The following is a 14,074-nucleotide window of genomic DNA, read 5'->3' as shown; positions in this document are numbered from 1 at the left end:
GGCAACTTTCTCGCGAGGGCGGCTAAAACCCTTCCGGGTCCACCAACCGTCCTATTATCCAATCGGAGATGGTGTTTACTGCCCTCACTTCCTTAACCAAAATTGTCATCAACAAATCCGATAGTCCCGTGTCCTTAGATACACCCACCCCTAGCTTTCCTCAGACACAGTATCGTCAGTAAAACTTCACTTATTCTGTATCCTTAGAATAGTCAACATATCTATGTCGGTCTCTACTCTTATAAGTCGCGTAGTTAATGTATTGTTGTAACTAAGTCTTACATAACGTGGTTGGAGTGAATTGTGATTTATGTTAATTCAGTGCGTGTTACATTGTGATTGCTGAATTCATAATAAAGGTTGATTAAAACCAAGTAAATAGTTGTGTTACGACTCAACTATATTTTATTTTCACCGACCAACCCAAAAATTACGTGACAAGAGCATAGTTGTCGCCAAGCAGCGAGCTCTAGAAACGTCGATTTTTGACCGTTAGGTTTTTCACACAAGAAGAGGCATACGTGATCATAGGCGCGAGCGGTGGCGTGACCCGAGCATAGTGGGGGTCGTCTTCCAAATGAGACAAAGGAATAATCGAAGGGCGTTCAGTTCCTTCTGACGAGTCAAACGTGACACTTCGACAAATCTGACGAGCAAACGAATTTATCTAGAGATATCGCAAAGTCGAGTCAAATTTCTGTAACATATTCATCGTATTATTGTAAAATATATTATTCTATGTTAATATGTTAATACAGTGTTACATTCATTAAACCACCTCTGTTAACTTAACCGAAACAGGGGAACGACTATTTCGCGGCGTCGATTAACATAATCGTAGCGAGAATTTACGCCTCTCGCTGACGCGTTTTCCTAGCGACCGCGTCTCTCCGCGAACGGTTGTAACATCCGGAATATATTACGTGAAAAGACATTGCATGTCCTGCCTATTCTGTACTTTGTGTTGTCAGAGACGAAGTTTCCTCTCTGCTACTACAATCGAAACTTGATATGCGCCATCTATGAGTTGCTGTTAGAACTAGAGTTAGGTATAAGCGATTACACAGTGGGAGATTCGTATCGTCAATCATTCCAGGGTATGTTTTACATGAAAGATAATCATTTACGTACTATAGCACTATTTGCATATAACAAATATTACAAATATAATTATTACTAAAATTTACTTATGTAAGGCGTTTTCCATGGGCTTTAAATCTCTACAGAGCAATTACGGACACAGTATTACTCTAAATCAAACATCAAATTAGCATACCATTCGTGATGAGCTAAAAATTTATGTCTATTTAACAAGTCAATGGAAGTAATAAGGTATCATGAAAGTCGTTGCATCTACAAAGAGTCTACAGCTCTGCTTTTTGCCGAAAATAGCATCTACGTGATCTAATTTCAACGCTTAATTTTCTATTTAAATATTCTCAATATTCTTTACCTATACCATGAGTTTGCACTGCTTGCGATTTAATTACTTTATGTAATTGTATTTTAAATGTGTTTTAGAGGCTTTCATTAAATGTTTTGTTAAATTGGTTAGTTGAATTAATACAAAGAGTCTAAAATTCATTTACATGTTTATTTATCGTTAGAATTCCGTGTCATTTATTTTCATTTAATGCAAAAATTAGGAATATTCATCAGTCTCTAATACAATTTATCATCGGTACGCGACTAATTAATTTTATCACGGTTACAGGAAAGAGGATCCTCGTATATACAGACACTCTTATAAAATTCAAATTATACTTAATAAAATTTGCAATTCAGATAATTCACGCGATAGCGCTCGACGTAGGCTAGATTTTCGTAACCTGAGGTAGACGAGGTCGTGTCATGACGGAGCTGCAAAAACCCATCGCGACGTACCAGGTAAAAGAGCTAAAGGTACAATTTCTGTTTTTTTTTTATTGCTTAATTTGTACTTTATAATTTGTCCAGCTCGACATTCGGTAAATTTTTCTAGCTTAATTAATAAATAACATGTGGATGGCTACCTCGGCGGGATACCATCTTCGGTGAGGAAAAGGTGGACGAATTTCTCGAAATGCTATTTCGTGGATATGAAAATAATTTTCTTTATTCATTTTGTCAAGACGTTTGTATCATAAGAAAAATAATTTAAGAGGTCGGTGCGATAACAGTGAGCTTCAATAACATATTTTTGACGTTAGTGCGAGCGTGTATCTGTAATTAGGTAATAGAATTGGATATAAGAATGGGATTATGCTTCATTTTCTGACCACCGCGCCGTAAGGTGGCCGATCATGCGAAAGTAGAAACTAACGTTCAGCGAATGCATTCGCATATTAATATGATCCTACTACGTTTTTGGACTATATGATCAATGCAGTAACACCTCAATCAACAAATTCCAGCACTTGGGCTCGCGAAAAACCACATGCAATAATTCGAAAGATTTATTCAAGAATGGAATTATGCGTCAGCATCAATCACATGTGCATTATATTTGCGATTTTTACCTTTACGACTTCGTAGCAAATATAAAGCAGCACAAAGTTAAAGCACAGGCCTAAACTCTATTTATTCCATATGCGATTGCTCACGATTCAAGTCATAGTCGACCAGATCGTCAATTTTTTAATGAAACGTTTGTATTATTGCGAACAGAATGCACACCCGTTCCTCATGGAGCATCCCGTTCACCATATTCGACACCACTGAACTTTGCTCACAATAAAATGTATGTAATTTGTAAAATATGCGAAAATCATAATCCTTGTTAGTTTCATTAAATTCTCGAAAGATAGCGTTGATGGTTACTACTATGGTAGAGTTATGTATTAAGGTGTGTTAATGTTGGCCGTCATAATAAAAGAAAATATAATGGCAGAATATAAATAGGACATTTACATTAACTAATGAGGAAGCCATATATATGTCGGGTTTACATTAGAATTAGGGTTAGGGGCGTGAAACGAATCTTCGTTTGGGTTACACGTTGTCATTATGCAATGGAGAAGACATTGACTAGTGCAAATACGATTATTATAGAACCGGACAAGTAACCGCGGTAGTTAGGTGCTCGAGAAACTAATGACAATGATCCTAGGTTCAATAACGAATCCGCGGTCGATGGGATGATAGATGAACGTACTCACAAAATCTAAGTCGGGCGCGTAATATTCACTGGTCGTAAAGAGTTACTCCTTTCATCAATGAGATCGCGAGAAAGAATGTCTTTCCCGTCCCGATCATGCCACAGAGGAAAGCTATAGTGGGGTGTGTCTAAGGACACGAGATCATCGGATTCGTCGAGAAAAGCCTTCGTTCAGAAAGTAAGGGAAATTGGCGTTGCTGCTAATTGGTCAATCTCCATATCGGTGGTTAGAAGAAAATGCTACCCGCCCTCGAGGGAAAGTTGCTAGTGGGAGACGCCGCTCGTTGAAAAATATGTCTCCCCTATCTTCCCGTAGTTGGGACAAAGACTGTTTGTCTGTTTGAAGGACTTTAGTTAACTAAACCTTAAGATTTATAACGGGCCCTCGGGCTAGCCGAACATGTACTGCGGAGACGCATCGACATCTGGCAATCATCTTACTCGAAGAATAGGGTCTGCGTGTGGCGAGCCACGGGACAGAAACCGTTGGAATGTTTACTGTCGCGTGTCGCCACGAATATTTCTTTTAAGGAGAGCTATAGAATTACTCCATACCTTTGTTAGACAAAGCGTTCATCCCGTGACCGCGGCTACGTTCGGCGACTGACTGTCGCCTCGAGCCCAAGCTCATTATCACAACTCTCGAACAATTACAATCGGATTGAATAACTACAATTGTTCAATTACAGCTATAGTAGACTCTAGGTTACAATGTTGCGGGATTATCCAAAATTCCAAAGGCTCCGGTGTTCTTTCATCTCCGACATATATATGTCGGAGTCAGGTTGGCACTTTGGGGTGTTCTATGAACCTTTACTTACTTTACCGTCACGGATGTGGTTAGTATTTATCAGTGCGAATATGGGCACTACAAGAGGCTATGAGTAACGGCAATAGGATGTCCGAGATGATGGTGACAACGAATCCAGGTTCGATAACGAATTCACGGTCCACGGGATGACCAGTATCAGCGTGACTTACTCGGCAATTCGCCCAACGACTAACTAACTAAAAACTCTCTCAATCCAGATGAACCTGCCCTTATATACTCCTGTCCTTGCTTCTTGGGATTTTTCCGAAGTTCCAAAGGGAAGGCTCCGACGTCCTTTCATCTCCGACATGCATAATACATAGTAGCATTCGTGACAAAAAGTGCAAGTTTTTTTGTCATATGCATTGATGCTGTAATTTTTCAAATGGACGTTACTAAGTGATTTCTTCAAACTGTTGAGGTTATTAGATGTATAAACAGAGAAACGCGTGGATAAATTATAAGGTAGAAAATATATCTTAATGCAGAAGTGTAATTACAAGTAGGTATATAATTTGAGCTGGTCCAGATCCGCACGCTAGCAGTGTTACCATATAACTGAAAACCCCGAAGCCAACATCGCCTGTCTATAGTTTATGGTCTGCCTTCGTCCCAGTCTTTTGTCTATACGCTGTCGATGACTTCAGTGCTTGAGAAAATTAAAAAGACCAGATGTAGAGTTTTCTTAGAAGTGGTGACCACTTCAACACAAACAATTTTGAAAATTCCTTATTAACTGGTCGCATTTTTGTTCAATACGTTAAAATTCTTAGTCACAAATATTTGTCTGTTTTTAATTGTATCCGAGATATTCCTTTAGGGGTTGAACTTTAGAGGATGGTTACACCTCATAAGTTTGATTTACCGCAACTAAAAAAGAATACGTGTTTAATATTTCGCGCTGTTCTTCAAGTCTCAAGTTTTATTAAAGTCAGAGTCTGCCTATTCGCGACCTTTTCTTGTTAGTGAAGTTTCCTTTTGATTCCATTATGTTTTGCAAGTATCGTGGCATTGAATTTATCAAATTGCTGAGTACTCCACTTAAAATATTTTTCCATTTTTTAAAGGAAATCGTCTTTAAACGATTTTATGATGATATATGGTGAATCGTTATTTTTCGTTTCAGGTAGTCTTATGCATTTTCAATAATGGAGATATTGCGGAACTGTTTTTAAGTGTTTCTAAACATGATACAAGATTAATGCTCGTGTATTAGCATCGTATTGCATAGCATTGTATATCGTGTATTATCGTGTTTTGGATAGTTATCTTGTATCAGGATGAAATTGTCTTTCAAATCCATTTTTTAACGCATTGATGCAGATTATTTTTAAAAATATTTATACACGTTTTAACCTATGAAGCGCTAACTGCACGAATATATATTACACATATATTTTTATCATTAGCTTGATTCTTTTTAATATTTTCACAACAGAAATCAGAGTCTAGTTTGGACAGTCCGTTTAACGCGGAATCAGCGGACTATAATATCAAGAAGAAAACATCGACGCAGTGAACCAGGAGGGTTACAAACGCCAGCAGTTACAAATTCTAATCCACTGTATCCAATCTACTGGAAGGAATCTGAAGAAACGGAAGATAAGATGCCTCTGATATCGTCTTACGCTGATAATTAGGCCAAGATACTCGGCACTAACGACACGAAGAAGAGAACAAGAGCTAAGCTAGTACAAACATTAAGAATCAACAACAAGAATACGCGATTCGGATGGTTCAGCAGGGGGAGCTCTGTCTCCCAATTAACCGTAAATCTTCTTCACGCCTCCACGTTTGCTTTACTTGTCACTGTCACTTGCTTTATTGAAATCGACAACACTTCCTGGGGCGTTGTGTTCAACGACACTTCTTGGGTCGAGGTGTTCAACGACACTTCGCAGGTCGTGCGCAGGTTCGCAGGATGACGGGGTGGCGGCGATCCAGACTACGAGGTAGACAACGTGCTCTCAAGGCAACGGCCTTTCGGCCACGTCATCAAGTTCACCCCGGCGACGACTACGTCTTCCGGACGATCACAGTCAGACGGCAACGAACATCCTGGATCGAGGTTTCAAGCGGCTCGTCTCACTAGCGAGCCAACACGATCCAGCGGACTAAGGTCAACCAGCAATCGACAATGAGTTGGGTGGGAAATTCAATTAATTTCTCTTTATAGAACTTTTGATCGGTAGCCTCTGAACGGGTGGAGGGTGTTACGTCCGGCGACTCTTTGCATAGCCCGAAATCCATCTCTCGGTCGAAGTGGCCACTAGCGGTGCAAATATAATTCATCGGACCGTAATAATCATAAGGAACTGTCATAAAACTAAGCTTTTCGATTTTACTGTTAAGTCCGTTAATTGCCATAAAACACCTTCGAGTCAAGAGGTTCCTTATGGTTATTGCTCCATCAGGTAAAATGTGGGGAAAAGTGGGTTTTCCCGTCCTTCCTGGGATTTCCACCCATAAGCGAGTAATGGTGAGACACCGAAACCCAGCAAGAGAGCACCGAACTTTATTGGTTCAACGACTACAGATTAGTCAACATCTCGGCACTGATCTATATCCACATTAGATCAGTCATCTAGTTAACGTATATCTATACGCACCGAGTGTATCTATTTTATCTACAAGTTGTTGGAATAAAGTGTAAATTGTAACCTGTTACCTCTGGGTTATAATCAGTTCAACCACCTCTATTATCATAACTGAAATAGGGGATCGATCATTTCGTGGCGTCGATTCTATAATCGTAACGGGAATTTACGACTCCCGTTGGCGCGCTTCCTCGCGATCGCGTCTCTCCGCGAACCAATGTGAATATTTTATCTTTTCAAAGGGATAACTGTTCCGACTTGGCGAGAAAAGTAAAATGTTGAATGACAGCGATATGATCAAACTAGATTTACGAGATATGGATTGGGAGAAGTATGTTGCAATTTACCTGATGGGAATTAGGAAATTAATTCGGAAACAAGACATTAAGTCAACAGCCCGACGACGGTTATCAAGGTGTATATAAAAGTATCTTCGCATACAAAAATAGATACTAATTTAAATACATAAATTTTCGGTTATTTCAGGTTGTACTGGATACGTCAGATCACCAAAATGTCCGGTATAATAATTTTACTATGGATAATATTATGTTTTGTGTACTGACTATTTGAACGCTACTTGTTTGTTTTTAAACCAAAAACAATATAAATAGAATTTTATAAAGAAGGGATTTATCATCCCTCTCATTTGGTCTTTCCACTCGTTTCATTTCTAAATAAAACTATTTATGACATTGCTCGATAATGATGCATATATTTACACGCGAACAGCTTCAGATTTATAAACAATTCACACATGATATTTCGATCTGATGTAGATCTTCGATCTTCATAACCATTATGTGTCTCTCTAGGTGTCGAATCTTAGGTTTCTGGAATAATACTTAAATCAAAACGATAGTTGCTGTCACCAGAAATATTCGTTAAACTATTTCGAATAGTTCAATTCACGTTCGTTAATTTTTGAAACAATTTTGAGATCATTCCATTCAATCCTTTCTAATAACTATTTCTGATGTCAGCTACTACTGTTTTGATCTAAATATGATTCGAGAAATCTAAGATTCGATACCTAGAGTAACACGTAACTGTTACGAACGCCGAAGATCAACACCAGATCGTAACATTTCTCTTTTTTACTTTTAATTTCGGCTAATGGACATTTAAGGCCACGTTTTTATTGTTATGGATTTTGTTTTTAAATATGATCCCTTCTTGCTATTGACATCTTTTTTCTTTTGCACGTGGAGAAATCCTCATGGGCACTCCGTTGCTGCTGATAAGCGGCAACAGCAGAGTAGTGTCGGATTCTTACCAACTAAAACTCCGATTTCAGCTGATCAACGAGGGAGACGAACATCGAGGCGTCGAGGCCGTCCTCCCAAACTGGGAGGCATCGAGAAGCCCCAACGGCCTCCCGCTCACGTTCAGGATGACCCAGGTGCTCACTGGACACGGCGTATTCGGCGAGTTCCTGAGGAAAATCAGACGGGAGACGACAGATATTTGCCATCACTGCGGAGAGGGAAGGGACACGGCGCAGCACATGCTGGAGTTTCGTCCGGCGTGGGAGTTGCCCCGCTACACTCTGCGTTACACTCATAGGCGAGAGATTGACCCCCTGGGCGAGCGTAGAAGCGATGCTGAGCGGGCCGCAGGAATATGAGGCTCTCCGCCTCTTCGGCGAGCGAGCTATGTTCGTAAAGGAGCAGGCAGAAAGGCAGAGAAAGGGAAACTCTCATCCTTGCTGGGTTACGCGCTGGAGACGCAGCGGGACGTGACTAAAAGGAGAATGGCGCCAGGGGCAATGGCCTCCACTGGTGCCAATACATTAGGACCGGCTCGATAAAGAGTCGTGGAGAATACACTGGTAGTAATTCGCAAAGACCGAGACTACGGGGCATTCTTGTCACACGCGTAGACAGTACAACGTGGAGTTTCAGTCGGTAAGAGTCCGACACTGCTCTGCTGCTGACTACAAGCACTATACCATGCCTAATAAAACAAGTAATTAGAATCATAACAGAGGAAACAAAAAACAATAAAGCACCAGGAATCGACCAAATCAATGGTAAAATCTTGAAACACCTTCCCTCAAAAGCAATATGTTTAATCAAAATAATATTCAATGCAATTTTAAGAATACCATACTTTCCCAATCCATGAAAGCTAGCACAGATCATAATGTTGCCTAATCCAGACTAAGACACACAGCAAACTGCATCCTACAGGCCAATATCATTACTTCCTGTGTTTTCCAAAATACTAAAGTACAAATTATCTAATAAGAAAAATACTGTTACGTCTTGGGACCCTCCACGTAAACCATACTCCATCCATCGGTCTAGATAATCACCAGATGTGTCAACATCCTTAGTCGGACCTGCAATAATCCTAAGATCTGTCATAAATTTTAGCATTTTTTATAATCAAGGACCTTAAATTTCTCAAGTATCATACAAGTAACGAGAATTTACGACTCTCGTTGGCGCGTTCTACCGCGGACGCGTTACTCCGCGAAGCGGACGAACAAGTCTATCTTTACTGCGCGTGACGGTAAATCCACATCAATATATTTTTAATCGTATGCGCTCGGCATTTTAATTAGCATAGGTTTTTTTTTAAATGGATTCTGCACCCGGACACAGAATGGCGCACATGTGTTTATAGCCGATATCCACCAAGTGTGTTGTAGAACAATTATCTGCTTGTGTTTCTCTGCACCGGTTATGTGTTTTCTTTTGTGTCTATTTTCCTGTAATATCTATTTGTTTATTTCTCACCCCTGTGAATTCTGTGGAAGGCATCAATCTGAAAGAAAGAACGGGAATAATACTCTTGATATCGACAAGTGATGATTGCGACGAAAATATAACAAGCAAATGTCATACACTTGCGAATGTAGCGCCTATCGTAATAGCAGAAAAAGGATTATCATCTACTAAAAATAAGCCTGCTATCGCGAATGGGATTCGTTGCGTGATGAAAAATGTAACAAGTTTTGAGTCATCATATTTCATCAAGAAATCATTTAAAGAAGGCTTTTTTTAGGAGAGTGGAAAGATATTTCCAATAGAGTACTCATCAATTTGATAAATTCAATACCACGACAGTTTCAAGCCATAATAAAATCAAAAGAAAATTTTCTACTAACAAGAGAAGGTGGCAATCGGTTAGACGATGATTTCGATATAATTTTGCAGGTTCATCCTTTTTATCCTTTTTAGATGTGGCAGCTCACGTTTGAAAGATGAAACCACTCTCTAAAGTTCAAGCCCTAAGAGGTTGTAAATTCGACCAATTGCGGGGAGACGTAATCGCGAGGAGAGACGTCAACAGGGGTCGTAAATCCCCGTTACGATTATAACAATCGACACCACGAATTGATCGATCCCCTGATTTCCGTTGAGATAATAAGGGGTGATTGAGTTGGTATAACACTGGGATTCACAGTATTATAAAGTATATATTTCCAACACTTAGTTACACTGACGTAGAGAAATAAATAGTTAACAACTTGTCGCACGAAGATGCGATAGATATGTACGCTAGAGCAGGGCTCTTATAATGGAAATTAATGTGTCAATGGACTTAGCACTATGATATGTTTAGGAGAGAAGATGTATGTTCGACAACACCGAGAACCGACAAAAGATGTGCGTGAAGTATGCGACTCTCGCGCTATGTGTAGCCTGCTGCGTTAGGCGTTAGTTGGTAGACTGTGTGTCGCTCTTTTTTTAATACGGAAGAAAAGTTCGGTGTGGGTGTGCCCCTGTGCCTAAAGAACGCGGATTCGTTGGTCCCACTTTCGTTAGGAAAAGTGAGGGTAACGAACCGCGGTGTCGATTGGTCATGACCTGCACTACTGCTCGAAGGGATGAGTAGGGAGCGTGATGGTGCGTAAATGACTGTGTGTGTGAGAAAAACCTAGCCTGTTTTATTACAGGGCTATTCGGATTTTCTTAATGGGTGCATACCCGCTTTCTCCGTGTTTTAAAGGCGACTAATAAACCCAAGGACACCTCTAAAACCGACTGTGTTTCGAGCCTATTTTTAAGCTTTAGCAATTCTTCAAGACAAACGGATTGAAGACATATGGCGAAACAATGCAGGGAAGTGAAAGTTATGGTGGGTCCTTAGGTTTATTGAGGGTCGAAGTGACGTTACGCAGGTCGGTTGTTGTCCGGTCGCGCGGGCTGGCGTGCAGATGTTTTAGGCGTCGTAACAGAGGTTATTTCAGAATCAGTTAAACACAGATAAAAATTTGTTAATTTGTAAATTTCATGATTTCCAGCGTATTGAAAGAAACTGCTCCTATTAATAACAAATTTTCAAAATTGTTTGAAGAAATTACATTAATCATGTTCATTTGAAAAATTATGGCAGCAATACATATGACAAAAAAAATTGTATTTTTTGTTGAGAATTGTGGATCTTGATAGCCGAAATAATGTTATAGGAACACTAAATTTACACTTGGAATTAATATTAAAATAGTTATATATTTGTTTTATGGACGATTTCTAAGATAGTCATCGATACACGCTTGCACGCGTCTCGGCACTTTCTTCTATACCCGATTGTTACCCGACTGTTTTCAAGATGCCGCGCACACACATACCTCCGCATACTGACACCCACATACAAGTATCTCTACTACGCATTTAACCCAGTTCAGCATACAAAATTATACATATTTCAATATTTTTATTATCAAATCCTTCAAATTATGGCATGCAGTCTTTCGCGAACCTGAATCTTGATATTTGCTGATTGAGGATGTTACGGCATTGATTATATGGCACAAAAGTGTAATTGGAACTTAAGTAGCATCTGATGTTAGGGGTTTCACTAAGTGCCATAACCATTTAGAGTGTTTGAATTCGACAAATTTTTTAAAATTATAAGTTTTGTCTGGTATTCGCCGGTGATCGATTTAAAATATTTTATGTAAACACTTTAGCGAATATGTATCAGTAAAGGCGATAATTAATCTTATTTTTTAGGAACACATGGCCGATTTATCTTTGATATGGATTTAAATGCCGTAATATTAATTTCTGAATCGCCAAGTTTTTCACTTAGTTGCTGAAAATATATTGTGAATAACGCCAATTTAAGGAGTAGAAGGAGTAATTTGTGATCCATATATCCTTGTGCTTGCCTTCATTTCCTTACACGCTCATGCGTGTAATTGCATGCTCATTAAAATCCGTAACATCATATCGTAAACTGCGCCAGGGTGTTTTCGAATAGAGAGGATTAGTATTTCCTCTGAACCTTCGCCTTCATAAATAATTAATAAACAAATATACAAGTAAACAATTTGTTTACAAGTTTACCTAGCGTAGGAAAATCACACACGCACTGCGGTGGCCGAACTGTTCCCAGATAAATCGTAACAAAAGTAGCAATATTTATACAGAAAAACCACATATGCATTACAAATTTATGAGCTGTTAATAAATGTGGCAATACGTTGTCTTCTATGAATCACACAAAATTTCTGTACAAATCATTGATCATGTTACGCCACGAGGCTTACTATAGGCCGTATTTCTAACCATCACTCCTGGTCCTACAGTGTCGCAGACGTATCGTCTTATCTGCCCGACGGTAGATATACAATGTATCGACGAGCGTGTCACGTAAACTTGAGGGTTGGTTGATGAAATAAAATAGCTGAGTCGTAACACAACTATTAATTTTGTTTTAGTTAAACTTTATTACGAATTCAGCAATCACAACGGAATACACACTGAATTAACATAAGTCACAATTCACTCGAACCACGTTATGTAAAACTTAGTTACAATGATACGTTAAGTACGCGACTGTTATAAGGGTAGAGACCGGTGAAGATATGTTGACTATTCTAAGGATACAGAATAAGTGAAGTTTTACTGACGATACTGTGTCTGAGGAAAGCTAGTGGTGGGTGTGTCTAAGGACATGGGACTATTGGATTTGTTGATGACAATTTCGGTTAAGGAAGTGAGGGCAGTAGACACCGTCTCCGATTGGATAATAAGACGGTTGGTGGACCAGAAAGGGTTTTAGTCGCCCTCGCGAGAAAGTTGCTAACGGAACATACCAGATGTGAGGAAAACCAACTTTCCATGCTAACACGTGGTAAACAATAAACGTAAAAGGAAATCTAAGGCAAGTGATACTTGCTTGGACCGAAGGACCTTTTTTTTCTTTTTTTATATTTATTAAAATTTACAATCAATTCTCGCATTTAGAATTTTCAGTAATTTTTTCTGGCGTGGCGCAGTGACATGGCTAATTATTTATAATAAGTTAATACTTATTATAAATAAGTATAATTTATAAGTATTATAAATAAGTAAATATTACTTAATTTAGATAACTAATTGAATCTAGCGTTTAGGTCTAGCGGGTAGTGTCTTTTCAGCCTGCGGATCTGGTCAGACGTATTAAGTAGTCCAGTAATTAGGGGGTTTCGGTGTTTGTTGACTCTTTTGCTATATCTGTCGCTATATTTTGCTATTTCCTCTTTGACTGTTGGTATCCTAAGGTCACCATGTATTAGTTCGTTGGAGACATACCGAGGTGCATTTATACGGATCTTAGCGTTTTCGATTGGAAGCGTTGAAGTATTTCAATGTTGGAATTACTTGCTGTTCCCCATAGTTGGATTCCGTAGGTCCAGATAGGTTTTATTACGGTCTTATATAGGGTAATTTTATTTTGTGTGTTTAGTTTGGAGCGTCGGCCCGTGAGCCAATAGAATTTTTTGAGTTTGTCCTTTAGTTGCTTCGCTTTGTCTGTGACGTGGTTTTTCCAGGTTAGACTCCAGTCCAGGGTCATGCCCAGAGATCTGACTTTGTCTTTGCCAGGAATTGTTGTATTGTTGATGGTGGGGGCAGGTTTGTTTTCGGAGCGTGAAGGTTACATGTGAGGATTTTTTTCATTGATTTTGAAGCCCCATTTATGAAACCACTTTTCCATGGAGTCGAGACATCGCTGGAGAGTGGATGAAGCAATTACCGGGTCTGCGTGGGAAGCTAATAGCGCTGTGTCGTCAGCAAATGTTGCTATTGTTATCTCTGCTGATATAGGCAAATCGGCAGTGTAGATGGAGAATAGCAGGGGTCCGAGGACACTACCTTGGGGTATGTCAGATTCTATGGGAATGTTGTGGAAGTGGCGTCTAAGCATTTAAGCATGAATTGTCTATTGGTTAGGTAGGACTTTAGGATGGAGTAGTAGGTGTGTGGTAGGATTTTTTTAAGTTTGTATAGTAGCCGTTCATGCCATACTTTGTCGAATGCCTGTTGAATGTCTAGGAATACCGCTGAGCAATATTTTTTCTTTTCGAGTGTTTGGCTGATCGTATGAGTTATGCGGTGGATTTGCTCTACTGTTGAATGTTGTTTCTGAAAGCCGAATTGATGATCTGGGAGTGTTTTCAAATCCTCTAGGAGTGGAAGGAGTCGATTCGTTAGCATCTTTTCGAATAGCTTAGACAGGATAGGTAAAAGACTAATTGGGCGATAGAGCTAGTTTCATATATCGGTTTTCCGGTTTTAGGGATGAGAGTAA

This window comes from Bombus huntii, chromosome 17 (assembly GCF_024542735.1).
Source record: "Bombus huntii isolate Logan2020A chromosome 17, iyBomHunt1.1, whole genome shotgun sequence".
In the NCBI taxonomy this organism is placed as follows: Eukaryota; Metazoa; Arthropoda; class Insecta; order Hymenoptera; family Apidae; genus Bombus; species Bombus huntii.
Note: the sequence above shows the minus strand (reverse complement) of the source record.